Source organism: Triturus cristatus, chromosome 8 (assembly GCF_964204655.1).
Source record: "Triturus cristatus chromosome 8, aTriCri1.1, whole genome shotgun sequence".
Classification (NCBI taxonomy): domain Eukaryota; kingdom Metazoa; phylum Chordata; class Amphibia; order Caudata; family Salamandridae; genus Triturus; species Triturus cristatus.
The window spans coordinates 2,965,301-2,981,839 of NC_140591.1; the positions used below are offsets into that span (position 1 = coordinate 2,965,301).

At 49.2% G+C, this 16,539-nt stretch overlaps 1 long non-coding RNA gene across 1 annotated transcript in view; it reads right to left on the reverse strand.

Annotated features, from left to right (window-relative positions):
• Positions 1 to 2,022: 2,022 nt before the first annotated feature.
• LOC146799816 (uncharacterized) overlaps positions 2,023 to 16,539 on the reverse strand; it is a 69,871-nt gene continuing 55,354 nt past the window's right edge. Inside the window, exons 3-5 of the long non-coding RNA XR_014968039.1 lie at positions 6,343 to 6,372; positions 2,913 to 2,942; positions 2,023 to 2,801 (exon numbers count right to left, since the gene is read on the reverse strand). This is a non-coding gene — a long non-coding RNA (uncharacterized LOC146799816). The remainder of the gene's footprint in view (positions 2,802 to 2,912; positions 2,943 to 6,342; positions 6,373 to 16,539) is intronic.

A 16,539-nucleotide genomic window follows, 5' to 3' on the forward strand; every position in this document is an offset into this window, starting at 1 on the left:
AGGGTACCTGAAGAAATCTCCCTTGGATTGAAGGAGTCACTCCCCTGCATCTGCAGGCACCGCAACAAAGCTGACCAGTCTGCTGCTCCTGTTGTCCTACGGACTTACTGAGGCCCAGCAAAACAGGTGGTGGTTCTGCAACTCCCGTGAGGCCTGACCTGTCGTCTCCGCAACTTTGGAGCCAGCATCCCTCGTTTGAACGGGCGGGACCAAACCACTGTGCACAGTGTTGGCTTGCTGTTGCCAAGGCTTGTTGGATTTGCACTCCAGAGATCTTTGTGATACAAGAAGCTCCAGCCTCCAGCATCTTTTTCTCCCAAGCTCAGCATCCTCACTGCATCCTCTGCACCGTGGGCCTTCTTTCTTGCTGAGCTGCTCGAGGTCCTCTTGTGCCCTTGGCCCGTGTGTCCTCTGAGGGTCTTCTCCTGTTTCAGTGGGCTCCCTGGCTTGTTTGGGGCCTGCTCTGACTCCTCTGCTGTTGATGAGTCCCTTGGACCTTGCTGGTCCCAACATTGCTCCTACTTCGTCATCCACAGCAGTTGCAGCTACCAAGGCTTGTTGGTGCTCCCTCCGGACACCAACTACCTAGTCACCGACATCGTGGGGCAGCTCGTAAATGGCTCCTGGTCTTCCTCAGCATCGTCTGGTCCTCACAGCTGCAGCGACAAGGCCATCATCTACTCTTCAGAACCTCCCAGCATCGGTGGGCATTATGTCTTCGTGCCTGCTGGTCGCCACACCGACTGGCATAGACTCTGCCTCTCTGCTTACAGATTCTTCACTTCCATAATCCACTCTTCAATTCCACTGGACTCATGCACTGTCTTCTCCAGCAGCATCTTCTTCAAAGTGTTCCATTGTCGTCTACGACAGTTTCCAACGTCACTATGCCCCTATGCACCCGGCTTCCCTGGTGTAGGTATCCTGGGTCCTGGGGCATCCACGGGTGGGGTGGCTCTCCAACCTTCTGTCTACCAAATGGTTTTTTCAGGGTCCACGTGGAAGGGTATTTCTTCTTCAAAACTGCAACCGCGTCTTCTCCTTTGACTTCTATTGGACATGTAGCTGTGTTTCCATTCTGCACACATCCTCCAGGGGGTTCCTGGGTACTTACCTTGGGTGGTTCCTTGTGTCCCCAGATCGTTTGAGTCTGCTGGTCCAAGTCCTGTGCTCCTTTGCAGGTCACATTCCGCTTTCTTAGTATATGGTTTGGTCTTCCCCTGGAGACCTCTGTATTTTGTGCTACATACCTAACTGATATTAAAGTATTTGTCTATGTTGTGTTGATATCTTCGGGTAGGAGATACACCAATGTGATAGTGGTTGTGTTGTGATTAAATAGATAGGGCGTGGCTAACTTCTTCAAGTGTCTAAGCTCAAGCATAGGAAAATGACTCCCTTTTGGCCCCAGCCAATAGCAAGGTTGATCACTTCATAGGACCGTCTTGTCCCAAGAGCCCAGGCCAGAAGTCAGAACAAAAAAAGTGCCATCCATTTCTTCCTTGGAAAGTACCAATAAACTTCCTACATGACCACGAGTGATGCCCTGAGCCTTGCATGCACGGATCGAGAGGTGGCCTTTGCTATTCAGCATCACTCCGGGTGGACTCCTGCCAAGCAAAGGATGAGCTCACACCTCAAAGAAGGAAAAATAGGAATGCCACTCTCTGCCGGCATCTGTATGTGAGAAACCTGGTGATGACCAAAGGATGCCATCCAGGCAGCAAGTTCATCCTTCTATTTTAGCTGGCTCTCTGGAGGGTATAAATACGAGGCATCATGGTAACTGCCTGGATAGGTGGTAAAGACTGAAATTATTGTTTTTAAAACAATTTGGGGGCAGTGACAGAGACGTTTGATATTAGCAGAACCAGGTGTCCATGAACAAAATGAGGAAGTCTGTTCTGCAAGAGTCTTAGCAGAGGCACCCCCCATCTAGTCGCCCCACCCAGATCCCAATAAATTTAGACCACACCAATTTCATGTTTATAGAAGAGTTGAGGCCACAGTTTATTAGGCATTTTTTAACTTACAAGCGATCCTTAAAACACCATTTAACTTATTAGGCACGCCTGTGTCCTTGAACAATAAGCTCAGCACTGTGCCCTACATTCAGTGCAGGTCCATTTGCCCAGGTGACCTATCACCTCGGGATGCAACCTTTTACTTTCACTCCGGGCAAGCGTCTGCTTCCAACCCAATCGGATGACCTTTTCACTTCCGGTGTCCACACACTCCCTGGGTAAGCATCTGCTTCCGACCCGGCCGGGTGACCTTTCACTTCCGGTGTCCACACATCTCCTTCCGGGTAAGCGTTTGCTTCCAACCCGTCCGGGTGTCAGGACTTCTAAGGATCAAAACTTCTCTGTCTGTTCAATATGCCTACAACAGGCAATACCACGCATGCAATAGAACGTTGATGCACTTCACCTGAGTTCTTAACGGAAGCGCACGCATACCAAGTTTCTCGTGAAAGTTAGTTAGTTAGTTTAGTCAGGTATACGCCGAGTCCGTCGGGCTTTCAGTTGTGAGTTCTTCAAGTGGACAATTCCAAACTCCGAGTTCAGTGCAGTCATTTCCACTTCATCTGAGTGCCTTTCTTGTGAATCCATGCGCACGCCACTGTTAAGGAGAACGCTACTTCCAGTGTCCTGCGCAATAGAGGGAAGACGCTACATAACCAAGAGAATAGTGCCTGAGGCGCGGAATACACGCAAGGTTTCCGCATCTCCACAGCTCGACTGAAACAATTGCAGTAATTTATGAGGCAGTGTTCGAGTTCCTCGTACAAGACAAGAAGCCTATCGAAGAGAGAATAACCAGAGCTAAGTACTAAAACAATGTTATATGAATATTAATTATACAACTACAGATATTCAAAAGAAAAGACGTAATAGGAGTCTTATACTTACCAAACTCATTCCTCTCGCCGTATTGGTCGCCTGAGGAAACAACAGAAATAGAAGGAGATTAAAAATAGAAATGCAGGTTAGTACACATAATTAACAAGAAATATAGACAAGCAGAATAGGTAGAAAACACAAGATAACACAGTAGATATTTCTTGATTATACAGAAGTTCTTCATTCAAGAAAGAACGGGCTATTTAACAATAGCAGGAAGACACGAAGACACATAGAAGAGAAGCAAGGTCTAAGGTTATCCTGGTACGTGGGTTGGATTTAGAAGGGAAAGCTAAGGTTATATAACACTTGTGTTAAGATTGTTGTTTTGGGTTTTCAGAATCAACAGCCGAGATAGTAACATAACATGATGAAGAAACAGAAGGCTGGAAGCAGATAACCGCAAGCAGTCTCTTTGTCTTCTTATTTATTTTATCCACTCCCCCTTCCCCCCTTGGGAGATTCTGATTGGTGTTGATATAATTGTACCTGGAGATCTCCTTGGAGGGGCATTGGGAAAAGGCATCTCTGGAAAAATGTGTATTCCATACCAAAGAAGTTGAGTTCCTTGGATTTGTCCTCACGCCATCTGGAATACCGATGGATAGTGAGAAGGTGATGGCTGTCCTGGATTGGAAATCCCCAAAGAATGTAAAAGAGCTACAAAGCTTCATTGGGTTTGCCAATTTCTATAGAAGATTTGTGAATGAATTTTCACATAAACTCATACCCCTTACTCGGCTCCTTAGGAAGGGGGTTCCTTTTAATTGGACAGAAGAAGCAGAAAAGGCTTTTCGACAACTGAAACAAGAGTTCACCACCGTGCCTGTTTTATTGCATGCCGACCCTGCAGAACCTTTTCATCTGGAAACAGATGCTTCAGATTTGGCAATTGGCGGAGTTCTCTCTCAAAGAAATAAGAGAACAGGACAACTCCATCCGGTGGCTTATAGATCTAGAAAATTAACCCCAGCAGAAATCAACTATACAATTACGGAGAAAGAATTATTAGCCATCAAAGCTGCATTTAAGGAGTGGAGGCACTACCTGATGGGAGCTAGACATACCGTGACAGTGTTCACAGACCATAGAAACCTGAAATTTTTTAAATCAGCTAAAACCCTTACTCCACGTCAACTTAGGTGGTCACTATATTTCGCAGACTACGATTTTGTGATCACCTACGGACCAGGAACTCAGAATGGAAAGGCTGATGCCTTGTCAAGATTGGATGTGGAAAAAATGGAAAAACCTCCAGAACAACAGACGATCATTCCAGAAGATAAGATTATGGCGACTGTGAATCAAGAGACCATAGAGGAAAAGATAATGAAGACCATGTCATCAGAAGAGATGGTAGAGTGGACAAAACAAGAAGTTGAGAGAGAAATAAGACACAGATTACCATTTCGCGCAGGAAAATTGTACCTGCCTAATCGAGAGTTGCGACAATTGTTCCTAGAGGAAAAACACGACAACAAGCTGGCTGGTCACAAAGGAACTCTGAAAACTAAGGAATTGATTAAAAGGAATTTTTGGTGGCCACAAATGTCTAAAGATATAGATTTTTATGTGAGGACATGCGAGGTCTGTGCATGGGGAAAATCGGTTAGACAATCTCCCAAGGGTTTGCTTCAACCCATGCCCACTCCCCCATATCCGTGGCATACGATCACGATGGATCTAATAGTGGACTTACCTTCAGACCAAGGTTACAACACTATATTAGTGTTTGTTGATGCCTTTACCAAAATGGTCCATTTTATTGCCTTAAGGAAAACCCCAACAGCCAAGGGATTAGCCATTCTTTTCAACACTCACATAGTACGAGCACATGGCGTACCCAGGGTAATAGTCTCAGACAGGGGTTCCCAATTTCTATCCCATTTTTGGAGGGCGTTCATGGAGGGACTGGGTGTAGAAACTAGGTACTCCACTAGCTTTCATCCAGAGACAGATGGGCAAACAGAGAGAGTGAATCAAGAATTAGAACAGTAGTTAAGGTTGTACTTACTTGATCAAGAAGGGGATTGGCCAGAATATATTTGGGCAGCTGAGTTTGCGTATAATAATGCAAAAAATGTCTCCACAGGATTCTCGCCATTCTATCTAAATTATGGGTGACACCCAAATTCCTCTGCGAATGAGAGAGAAATCTCAGTTCCTGCAGTAAAGGATCTGATTAAAAATCTGACACACATTCATCAGACAGCTACTGAAAACCTGCTTAGAGCTAAGGACAAATATAAGAGATATGCAGATAAAAAGAGAAGAGTAGGCCCAACCTTACAATTTGGTGACAAGGTATGGTTGAACGCCAAAAACTTTAGATTAAAAGGGGTTCGCAAATTTCAGCCTAGGTTTGTAGGCCCTTACCAAATCGAAAAAATAATTAACCCAGCAACTTATCGTTTAAGATTACCCAAAAGAATGAAGATTCACCCAGTTTTTCATGTTTCTCTGTTAAAGAAAACCTCACCAGATTTGAGATTAACACTTCCTCCTAGAGCGGTACAAATAGAGTCCGGAGAAGAATTTGAAGTAAAAAGAATACTAGATTCTACGAAACGTAAGGGAAAAATCTATTATTTGATTGACTGGAAAGGTTATGGCCCAGAGGAGCGATCCTGGGAACTAAATACTGATGTAAATGCTCCCCGTTTGGTGAAGGCCTTCCATGAGAAATTTCCAAGAAAACCCAGACCGGAAGAGCCTCCCTTGTGAGGGGGTACTGTCAGGACTTCTAAGGATGAAAACTTCTCTGTCTGTTCAATATGCCTACAACAGGCAATACCACGCATACCGAAGGTAAAGCTTATTACCTGGAAGGAAGCTTGGAGATTGAACAACTCCAAGATGGCTGACAATGCACGAAGAGTGCAGTTCTAGTCTTCCTCTGCATGCTGAGTTCTACTTAGGGCGCTCGCAATAGAACGTTGATGCACTTCACCTGAGTTCTTAACGGAAGCGCACGCATACCAAGTTTCTCGTGAAAGTTAGTTAGTTAGTTTAGTCAGGTATACACCGAGTCCGTCGGGCTTTCGGTTGTGAGTTATTCAAGTTATTAATGGACAATTCCAAACTCCGAGTTCAGTGCAGTCATTTCCACTTCGTCTGAGTGCCTTTCTTCTGAATCCATGCGCACGCCACTGTTAAGGAGAACGCTACTTCCAGTGTCCTGCGCAATAGAGGGAAGACGCTACATAACCAAGAGAATAGTGCCTGAGGCGCGGAATACACGCAAGGTTTCCGCATCTCCACAGCTCGACTGAAACAATTGCAGTCATTTATGAGGCAGTGTTCGAGTTCCTCGTACAAGTCAAGATGCCTATCGAAGAGAGACTAACCAGAGCTAAGTACTAAAACAATGTTATATGAATACAAATAATACAACTACAGATATTCAAAAGAAAAGACGTAATAGGAGTCTTATACTTACCAAACTCATTCCTCTCGCCGTATTGGTCGCCTGAGGAAACAACAGAAATAGAAGGAGATTAAAAATAGAAATGCAGGTTAGTACATATAATTAACAAGAAATATAGACAAGCAGAATAGGTAGAAAACACAAGATAACACAGTGGATATTTCTTGATTATACAGAAAGAGCGGGCTATTTAACAATAGCAGGAAGACACGAAGACACATAGAAGAGAAGCAAGGTCCAAGGTTATCCTGGTACGTGGGTTGGATTTAGAAGGGAAAGCTAAGGTTATATAGCACTTGTGTTAAGATTGTTGTTTTGGGTTAACATAACATGATGAAGAAACAGAAGGCTGGAAGCAGATAACCGCAAGCAGTCTCTTTGTCTTCTTATTTATTTTATCCACTCCCCCTTCCCCCCTTGGGAGATTCTGATTGGTGTTGATATAATTGTACCTGGAGATCTCCTTGGAGGGGCATTGGGAAAAGGCATCTCTGTTCCTGCGCAAGTTCTGGAAGCACCTGACACCGGGTGACTATTCACTTCTGGCGTGTCCAAACTTTTGTTACGTGGGCAAGGATATGTGCTTCCAGCCCGTCAGACCCTGGTTAAATGTTCCCCCATCTATCTCTGCGAAGGTGACCCTGTAACCGGTACCCAACTTTTTCCATGACACAGGCTCTGCCCTTAATTGTCTACTTAATTGTTTGCTTCCGGTTCTCCTGAACAAATGCCATTGGGGGAGCTTGCTCCCTGGGTCCTGACTGTCCCGTTTGTGGCCTGTTCCCGTTTCGCAACTTGTTTTATTTTTGTCAGATCGCTTTGTAAGTTCTGTCATGCCTCTCTGGGAGCAATCGCTGCCAGCGAGGCCACCCCCTCCATACCTGCGGCCGTATTCTTCCAAACTACCAACAGCCTCTTGCATTCAATGCCGCTCGTATATTTCGTAGCAGGACATCTGTCCCAGTATCTGATAGGTACAACCCATCTGCACTGTAATAGTGTGGCTACCGCAAGTCAATTAGGCTATGCCTAATGCTGCCTAAACCTGCCCCCCACAGAACTTTGGCCATGAGGCTGTTTAGCCTCCTCCTTGACAACTCTATGCCTGTTTGGGAGCGAGCACCCGCCCATACCCTTCTGGGAATGATCTCAGACCATACCACTTCTGTGGCATCCATGCTCCGGGCTCAATTGGTGAGGTTTTTCTTTAGTATGTGAAGCAGATTACCCCTCCCTATCACTGGAAGGTCATTTCCCCTAGATGAATTACTAAAACATCTGGGTCCTTTGAGTGGGTGCGGCACGCTTGAATGACACTCTCCAATTCTCTCCAGTGTAACCCTGGCTTTCCAAACCATTGCACCCATGTGCGTTGTAGGAAAGTGGGTTTCTGTTGCAGTAACCCCCCCACTTTTTGCCAGACTATGGATGCACTTTTTCTTGGTGTGCCCTTGGTCCCTGCCAATCAGGTTCCCAGGGCCTGTCTTCTTTCCTCAAAACTAACCCAATGGGCCTCTCTGGTCACAGGTCAGCCCCTGGTAAATGGTACCACAGGTACCCAGGGCACTGTGACCAGAGAAGACACCTAAGGGCTGCAACACTTATTGTGCCACCCTTAGAGGCCCTGTACCTTTACACACACACACTGACTTTGCAGGCTGCGTGTTTTGGTGCAGAACAATGTAAAGAGTCGACATGGCACACATCCCTTTGTGCCATGCCTATAACCCACTGCCCTGGCATAGATCAGTCACCCCTCTAGCTGGGTGCTCCATGGCAGTGGTGAGGGTACAGGTGCATGAGGCCTGTTCCCCTACAGCGCCTGAGTCCATTCTTAGACAAGTGCAGTGCTGCCATTAAGAATATATGGTGCTGGGAGCTTGCCATTACGAACTCCACAGCACCATAATGGCTACACTGAAGACTGAGAAGTTTGGTATCACACTTCTCAGCACATTAAACCCACACTGATGCCAGTGTGGGATTTAATGTAAAATGCACACAGAGGGCATCTCAGAGATGCCCCCTGAAAACTAATGCACCACTAGTGTCCAGGCTGAGTGGCTGCTTTCAGCTGCCACCACCAGACATGTTACTGGACCCCTGGGTCGAGAGCCTGCTGCTCTCTGGGGCCTGAAAAAATGCATATCCTGAGACGAGGTTCTAAGTCACCTCCCCCAGGATGGGCAGGGTTCACGAAGGGGAAGCTTCAAAGGCGTGCCACCTTTGTGAGCTTCCCCAGACCATTTGCTGCTTTCAGCAACTGGTCCCCACTGGTTCTACCCTCCACTTTGGGTGGGAGAGCCGACGGGAAAAACAAGTGAGGGAAAGAGGTGTGCCCACCTCTGCCAACTCCATCCCTCAGGTGGGGGGTGCGAGGTGAAGCACAACTCTGAGTCCCCGCCATCTTGAGGATGGGGGGACCCAACCAACCAGGGACAGGCTCCTGCCCCCCTCCCACTGGAGGGTGGCACAATAGGGGGTGTACCCACCTCAGGGAAGGGACCCATTGGTCCCTGCCCTTTACCTACCTGTACCACCCCTAAATCTAGTATTTAGGAGGAACCCTGAACCTTGCTTCCTCAGATCCAGCCCCTGACAACAAGAAGAAAAGAAGAAGAAGAAGGACCGAGCAGCCGTGCAGCCCGCTAACAAGAGGAAGACGCCCACTGACTTGGCCCCAGACCTACCGGCCTATCTCCCCTTGAACCTGCTCATGGAAATCCCGGTGTGACCTGCAGCCAGCAACCTCAAACACCCCAGAGGACCTGCCTGCCTTCACTTCCAAAGACTGCTTCTCCCGTGAACACCGGATTTGTTCAACTGCAACCTCTGGCAGCAGCCAGAGACCACAAATCCAGCCCACTCTGCATCCGCCGAACCCGGCCCGAGCTCGAGTGGAAAAACACCATGAGGAGGTCACTCCGGCGATCCTGACCCGAGATCCGGCGACCCCTGACCTGCCTCAAGCCTCCATCTGATGCCTGCAGTCTAAATCCAGAAGGCCCCCCTAACCGCGACCAGGAGCTGGTAAGAAGATCCGACCCCAAAAGGCACCCCTGCACCCAACGCCCCACGGCCTTGTGTTCCCTAAACCGACGGTGCCTAACCAACCCTTAACTTCCCAACTTGCCTCTCCAAGTGGTGGTCACACCCAGAAGTCCTTCGTCTCCCTGCCTGCAGTGCTTTTGCAAACCGGACGTTCTCCATATAAAACAACAGGGCGCCCGACTCTGCACCCGGCCGCCCCAGTGCTGCTGAGGGTGCACCTTTTGTGCTACTTTGTTTCGGCATTTGCCCTGACCATAACCCTAGGAGCTTTGCTCCCACAACCCAGTGGCCTGCTTGCCAGCAGCCACCAACGGGAGGCCCCCTATCCCCCATTGGATAACATTGGGCCTCAACACTCTGCACCCGGCCGCCCTTGTGCCGCTGAGGGTGCAACAACAGTGCATCACTGACCCTGGGGGACCCCTGAGTCTAACCCCAGAACCTTAACTCCCATAGTCGATAACTTACCTGTGAACCGATAACCTGTTTTTCCTACATAGGATAACATTGACAATTTTCTTCCAAAACGTTTCTGTGTGGAGTTTTGTAATCTAAAAATATTCTTTAAAAATAGCACAAATAACCAAAACGTATTTACTTACCTGTTTACAGGAAATGTCCCAGTGCTGAATCCAGGTATCCAGCACTGAGAAAGAAAAGTAACGTACAAAGTAACTTACCTGTATTTTACTGAAAAAGCCTATTCATTCCAATGTACCGTATTTGCTAAGTGTTGCAACCTACTGCATCCCCTGTAAATCAAACAAAGTACAAGTTCTATTGCATTTTCAAACTGTTCTACAATCAACTTATTACTGTAAAGTATTTAATGCTTACCTGTGCCAGGCTTGCTTGGTTCTAAAAATAAAGCAACAGCATATATTTTTATGCAAACACAATTGACCTAGAGTTCAGTTCTTCAGTGTGTGAATTCACTTGCTGACTGAATGGGTGTGGGAAGGCGGATGTCCGGACGGATCCGCAGTGGGGAGAAGCAGAGCAGAACACGCAAGCACGACCAGAAGCGGTGAGCGCTCTAGCCGCGGAGAAGAAGGAACCGGAAGAGTCGTGACGTCAGACGCCCAGGGTGGAAAAAGAAGACAGACTGCGGAAGGGTCGTCATCGTCGGGAGCCGGGAGGAGCGAAGCGAAGGCGACTGGTGCGGGAACAGCAGCAGCAGGGACCAGAGAAGGTGACGGAGCACCGAAGGAGACTAGGAGAGACGACGGAGACACGGCTACACCAGCAGCAGAAAATCACAACAAGCCTGGCGGTCCGGAGGAGAGAGAGGACACCCCGGGTTCCTACGCCACGGCCCAGAGCAAGGGTCATGGTTTAAGGCGAGTGCCAATTGATGGGGCATTCTGGTGGGGGTGGTGGGGAGGTGCGGGGCTATGAGGCACTATCTTGTTGACGGTACAAAGAAGAAAGCGTCTAGCCCCTCCATGCTGCATAGGTGAACCTCACCCCTCCACACACAACGTCTGGTGGTGGTGGCACAATAACGTGTACACAAGTACGCAAAGTATTAAAACCGGTTTCCTTTTGTTTTTTTTCTTCTTCTCTGCCCCTGCCTATATTCCCTCTCTTGCCTCTGAGTGCCCTGAGAGAAGACGGGAGAACGACATCCGGAACAGGACCGAAGTCCGAGGAGTTTTGTTTTGTCTTTGAACCTCAACAGGCAAAGGCCCACCCCACTGCAGCTCCATCATTCGCTTCAGGCGCCCTTTCATCGACTATAATGACTCTTGTTGTTTCCTTTTATTGTTAAGCCAAAAAGAAGAGACAATATTGTTTCCTTGGAGACCAAGCAAACAAAACAAAGAAGGGAGTGTGAAAAACCCCATCCAAAATAAAGTCCCAAAGATCCCTCTACTACAGTCGTGTGACGTGTAGTTTCTGGTGTTTGAGCAACTGTCTCGATTACATTTTGGTGTCAGAAGTGGGATTCCTCACTTCTATCAGTGTGTCGCATCATGACACAACCCATGCCCGTCGAGGACGTTGTAGCCCAATTAGCCGAAGGACCGCGGCACTTACAACTGGTTGTGGAGCAACAAATCCAGACGTCTCAAATGGACCGAGAAGCCCTCCAGGGGGCCCTTAGAGAACAAGCTAGTCTGATTTCCACCAACCAGCAGGTGCAGGACACGGCCATATTGCACCTCACGGATGCCATTGTAAACACCCAAGTCCGCCCGAATGTCCCTAGCACTGTCCTTCAAAAATACTAAGAAGGAGATGATCCGGATTATTTTTTTTAAATTTTGAACGGGTGGCAACTACCGCAGCCTGACCTCCGGAAAGATGGAGCCAGTATATTGCTCCCCTTCTTTCCGGGGAGTTGCAAGCTGCCTATCAGGCAGCCAATCCCTCAGGGACCACGGCTTATCAGGACGTGAAAAAGGCCATTCTTAAACACCTAGGCTGCGATCCCGAGTATTATAGAAGCCGGTTTTGGAAAGAAAAATGGGGAGCGGGAGACAATCCCCGCGCCCTCTACTACCGCATCAGAGACTTAGGCAACAGATGGCTAACCACTCATACCTCATCTGTTGATGAGGTGGTAGAAAAGGTATACCTAGAGCAGTTCCTGGAGGTTCTACCCCCCAGTACACGGTCCTGGGTGAGGCAGCACCCCCACCTCACCTCCGCATCTGCAGTAGAAATCGCCTGTGCTTATCACAGGTCCCCCGAGTTCAAGGCTGGTATAGCATGACCCCAGTACCACCCTGTCCCAAGAGGCTCCCCTAAGCCCGAATACAAACCGCAACCCGTTCCCCGTCTGGGGCCTAGACCTGCCTACCAGCCCCCGGGCCCCAGCGGGCAGGGGCCACAATGTTTGAACTGTGCAGAATGGGGGCATATAGCCCAACAGTGTCCACACCGCACCACAGCAGCTGAACCTATGAAAGTTGGGTACTCCCGGGGCCGTATATACGTGACAGGTCAGGGTCCCCATCAGTTTAGGAAGGAGGTCCTCCTTAACGGAAAGAAACAACTAGCTTTACTCGACACAGGTTGCCATGTGACAGTGGTGGACAGCTCTGTGGTCCCCCCTGCCCAGGTAAACAACTCAGAACAGGTTAAGGTAACCTGTGTTCTCGGGGATACCAAAGCCTACCCAGTGGCCAAGGTCCTCTTGGAGGTAGACCATGATCCCCAGCTGAGAAGAGTAGGAGTGATACCCACCTTACCGGTGGCGGTCAAAATAGGGACTGATCATCTTAGATTCAAGGAGTATTTGGACATCGTACAGAGGGATGAAAGGACTTGGTTACAAGAAGCCCCGTTTAGTGACATGGAGTTAGAAACTCCGATCACCAGGATTAGAAAAAGCAGGCAAGAGAGAAGAAGAGACAAGAGAGACTTTAACCTTGCACAGCTATCATGCCCTCCTTTTCCTCTTTCCCTTATAGATACCGACAGGAAGAAGCCAACTAGCTTCCGTATGGCGCAACGGGAGGACAACACCCTTACCCATGCCTGGGAGCAGGTCCGCGAACAAGAGCCAGCACAGGTAGGACCATACTTTCTTGTACAACGGGGACTACTATACAGAGCTGTTCAAGGGGGGACACAAACATTCACACAATTGGTGGTACTGACCCCTTTTAGAGAGCCCGTGCTTCTCCTGGCCCACAATAAAATGGGGGGGGGACATTATGGTAAGGAGAATACCTTAAAATATCTCCTAGAAAAATTCTCCTGGCCCGGGGTTTATAAAGATGTAGCAAGGCATTGCGCTGCATGTGTTCGTTGTCAGTATACAAATCCGGGGGTGTGGCGAAAGCCCCGTTGCATCATCAACGTTCCCTTTAAGCGGGTGGGGATGGATTTGATCGGACCCTTGACACCTTCAGCCAGAGGACACCGCTACATCTTGGTCCTCGTAGATTACGCCACTAGATATCCTGAAGCTTTCCCGCTATCAAGTATGGCCACTCATGCGATAGCTCAGGCCATGAAATAATTTTTTTCAAGGGTGGGCTTCCCGGAAGAAATATTAACCGATCAGGGTACCCCCTTCATGTCTCGTCTCATGGCACTAACCTGTGCTGTGTTGGGTATTGACAGAATAAGAACCTCAGTTTACCACCCCCAAACAGATGGCCTTGTGGAGCGCTACAATAAGACTATTAAAAATATGCTCTGCAAGGTCGTCTTGGATTCCGGAAGGGATTGGGACCAGAAGCTACATCTGGTCCTCTTTGCGTTGAGAACCCATGAACAACAGTCCACAGGGTATTCCCCATTCGAATTGGTCTTTGGGCGGAAACCCAGGACCTTGCTGGATATGGCGGCAGAACAGTGGGAGGAGGAAGAGGAAGAAGGAAAACCCCTATCCCGCTACGCCGCCGACCTTCAGTCCTCCCTGACCCACTTATGGGGCCTTGCACATGATCACCTGGAAGAAGCCCAAAGGACCCAGAAACGGTATTATGATCAAAACAGCCGCCTACTCGAGTTTTTCCCTGGCGACAAGGTCCTCCTATTGCTTCCTTCCACGGAAGACAAACTACTAACGAGATGGCAAGGTCAATACATCATAGAAAAACGCGTCACTCCTGTCACATATAGCGTATTACTGCCCCACCGAGGCAGGGAAGGAAAGCAGATATATCACATTAACTTGATGAAACAATGGGAAGGCCCTTTGCCCACCCAGAACATGGGGATACCCATTAACTGCGCCTGTAACACCAAACCCCTGGAGGTGCCCCTTTTGTCGGTCCAAGAGGCGATAGAAGGGATAGTTCCCACTGGGTCCTGCCTGTCTCCCACACAAAGCGATCAACTAAAGTCTTTATTAGGGGCATTCCCAGGTCTCTTTTCCACCAAGCCGGGACTAACCACCTTGGTGCACCATCACATTGTGTCCCTAGGAAATAAAATCGTACAGCAAAAACCATATCGTATCCCGGCAGCCCGGAGAGAGGCTGTAGAGCGAGAAGTTTCAGACATGTTAAAAGCCAAGATCATTGAACCCTCCCAGAGCAACTGGTGCTCCCCAGTAGTGCTTGTACCAAAACCAGATGGAAGTCTGTGCTTCTGCATAGATTTCAGACAGGTGAACGCCATTACCAAATTCGATACATATCCCATGCCAAGAACAGACGAGATGGTGGAATGTCTAGGGAAGGCTAGGTATATGTCAACCATTGACCTCACAAAAGGGTATTGGCAGATCCCTTTAACTCCCGAGTCAAAGGAAAAGACAGCATTCTCAACTCCCTCTGATCTGTACCAATTCAAAGTGCTTCCTTTTGGATTACATGGGGCCCCGGCGGTATTCCAAAGGCTGATGGACCTTATCCTCAAACCCCATAAGACCTATGCCGTGGCCTATCTCGACGATATCGTCATATATAGCCCAACATGGGACGAACATTTAAGCCATCTAGAGGCCGTGTTCAGAGCACTCCAAGGGGCAGGAGTTACCATTAACCCAAAGAAATCCCTATCAGGAACCAACACAATCCAATATCTGGGTTATACCATCAAGGAAGGGCGGATTTACCCCCAAATAGATAAGGTAGAGGCCATCAGAGCGCTCCCAAGGCCCAGAACAAAGAAGAGGCCAGTTCCTTTTTAGGGTTTATAGGCTACTATCGTAGGTTCATACACAACTTCTCTTCGCTAACTAGTCCCCTAACCGATCTCCTAAAGAAAACCCAGCCGTCCCGCATACATACCTGGACCCCACAACACGAGACCAGCTTTCATACGCTAAAAAACGCTATCTGTACAGCACCGGTGTTACTTTGCCCAGAATTTGACCGCACCTTCGTTCTCCAAACCAACGCCTCCGGCCTCGGTCTGGGTGCCGTGTTATACCAGCCAGACCATAGCAATGCTCTAAAACCAATACTCTACATCAGTAGAAAGCTCTTTTCACATGAAGTACACTACTCAACCATCGAGAAAGAATGTCTCGCCATTAAGTGGGCCATAGAGGCCCTACAATATTACCTGCTAGGGAGGAAATTCATAGTTCTCACTGATCACGCACCCCTCACCTGGCTCGCGAATAATAAAGACACTAACCCCCGTGTCCTGCGATGGTTCCTTGCTTTACAACCCTTCTCGTTCCAGACCATCCACAACCCAGGGACAAGGCAGATTGGCGCGGATTTCCTATCTCGGCACCCGTCTTCTGAATGCCCCCAACATCCATTCCTAAGGGGGAGATGTGTGGGAAGGCGGATGTCCGGACGGATCCGCAGTGGGGATAAGCAGAGCAGAACACGCAGGCACCACCGGAAGCGGTGAGCGCTCTAGCCGCGGAGAAGAAGGAACCGGAAGAGTCTGTGATGTCAGACGCCCAGGGTGGAAAGAGAAGACGGACTGCGGAAGGGTCGTCATCGTCGGGAGCCGGGAGGAGCGAAGCGAAGGCGACTGGTGCGGGAACGGCAGCAGCGGGAACCAGAGAAGGTGACGGAGCACCGAAGGAGACGAGGAGAGACGACGGAGACACGGCTACACCAGCAGCAGAAAATCCAAACAACCCCGGCGGTCCGGAGGAGAGAGAGAGGACACCCCGGGTCCCTACGCCACGGCCCAGAGCATGGGTCGTGGCTTAAGGCGAGTGCCAATTGGTGGGGCGTTCTGGTGGGGGTGGAGGGGAGGTGCGGGGCTATGAGGCACTATCTTGGTGGCGGTACAAAGAAGAAAGCGTCTAGCCCATCCTTTCTGAATAGGTGAACCTCACCCCTCCCCACACAACGTCCGGCAGCGTATTCGGATGCTGGTCGGGTCGCGGCGTCGGGACGCGGCGTTGGTACGGGACCTTCAGGTATACTTGCGGATGGCCCGGATCAGCTTGCAGAGTCCGTGGCGTTCGGTGTTCGAGCCGTACCTTCGGTGCAGATGGGTGGCGACACTTCTCGGCGCCGTACAGCATACGGGGAGGATCAGCGTACTGCGGCTTCTCGGCTCTGAGTACGGCACAGTGCAGTACGTTAGCAGCGTACGGACCGTACCTGCGGGACGATGGAACTGGGGTCCGGCGTACAGGGTACGGCAGCCAGTGTTGTACGTCTCGAATCGGCGGGGAAGGTTAGGTGCAATGCGGCTGGTAGGGATACGGCGCGTACTAACGCTTTTGGATCAGCGTAGACGCACGGTGCCGGGCGGCAAAGACACGGCTTCGCGGCG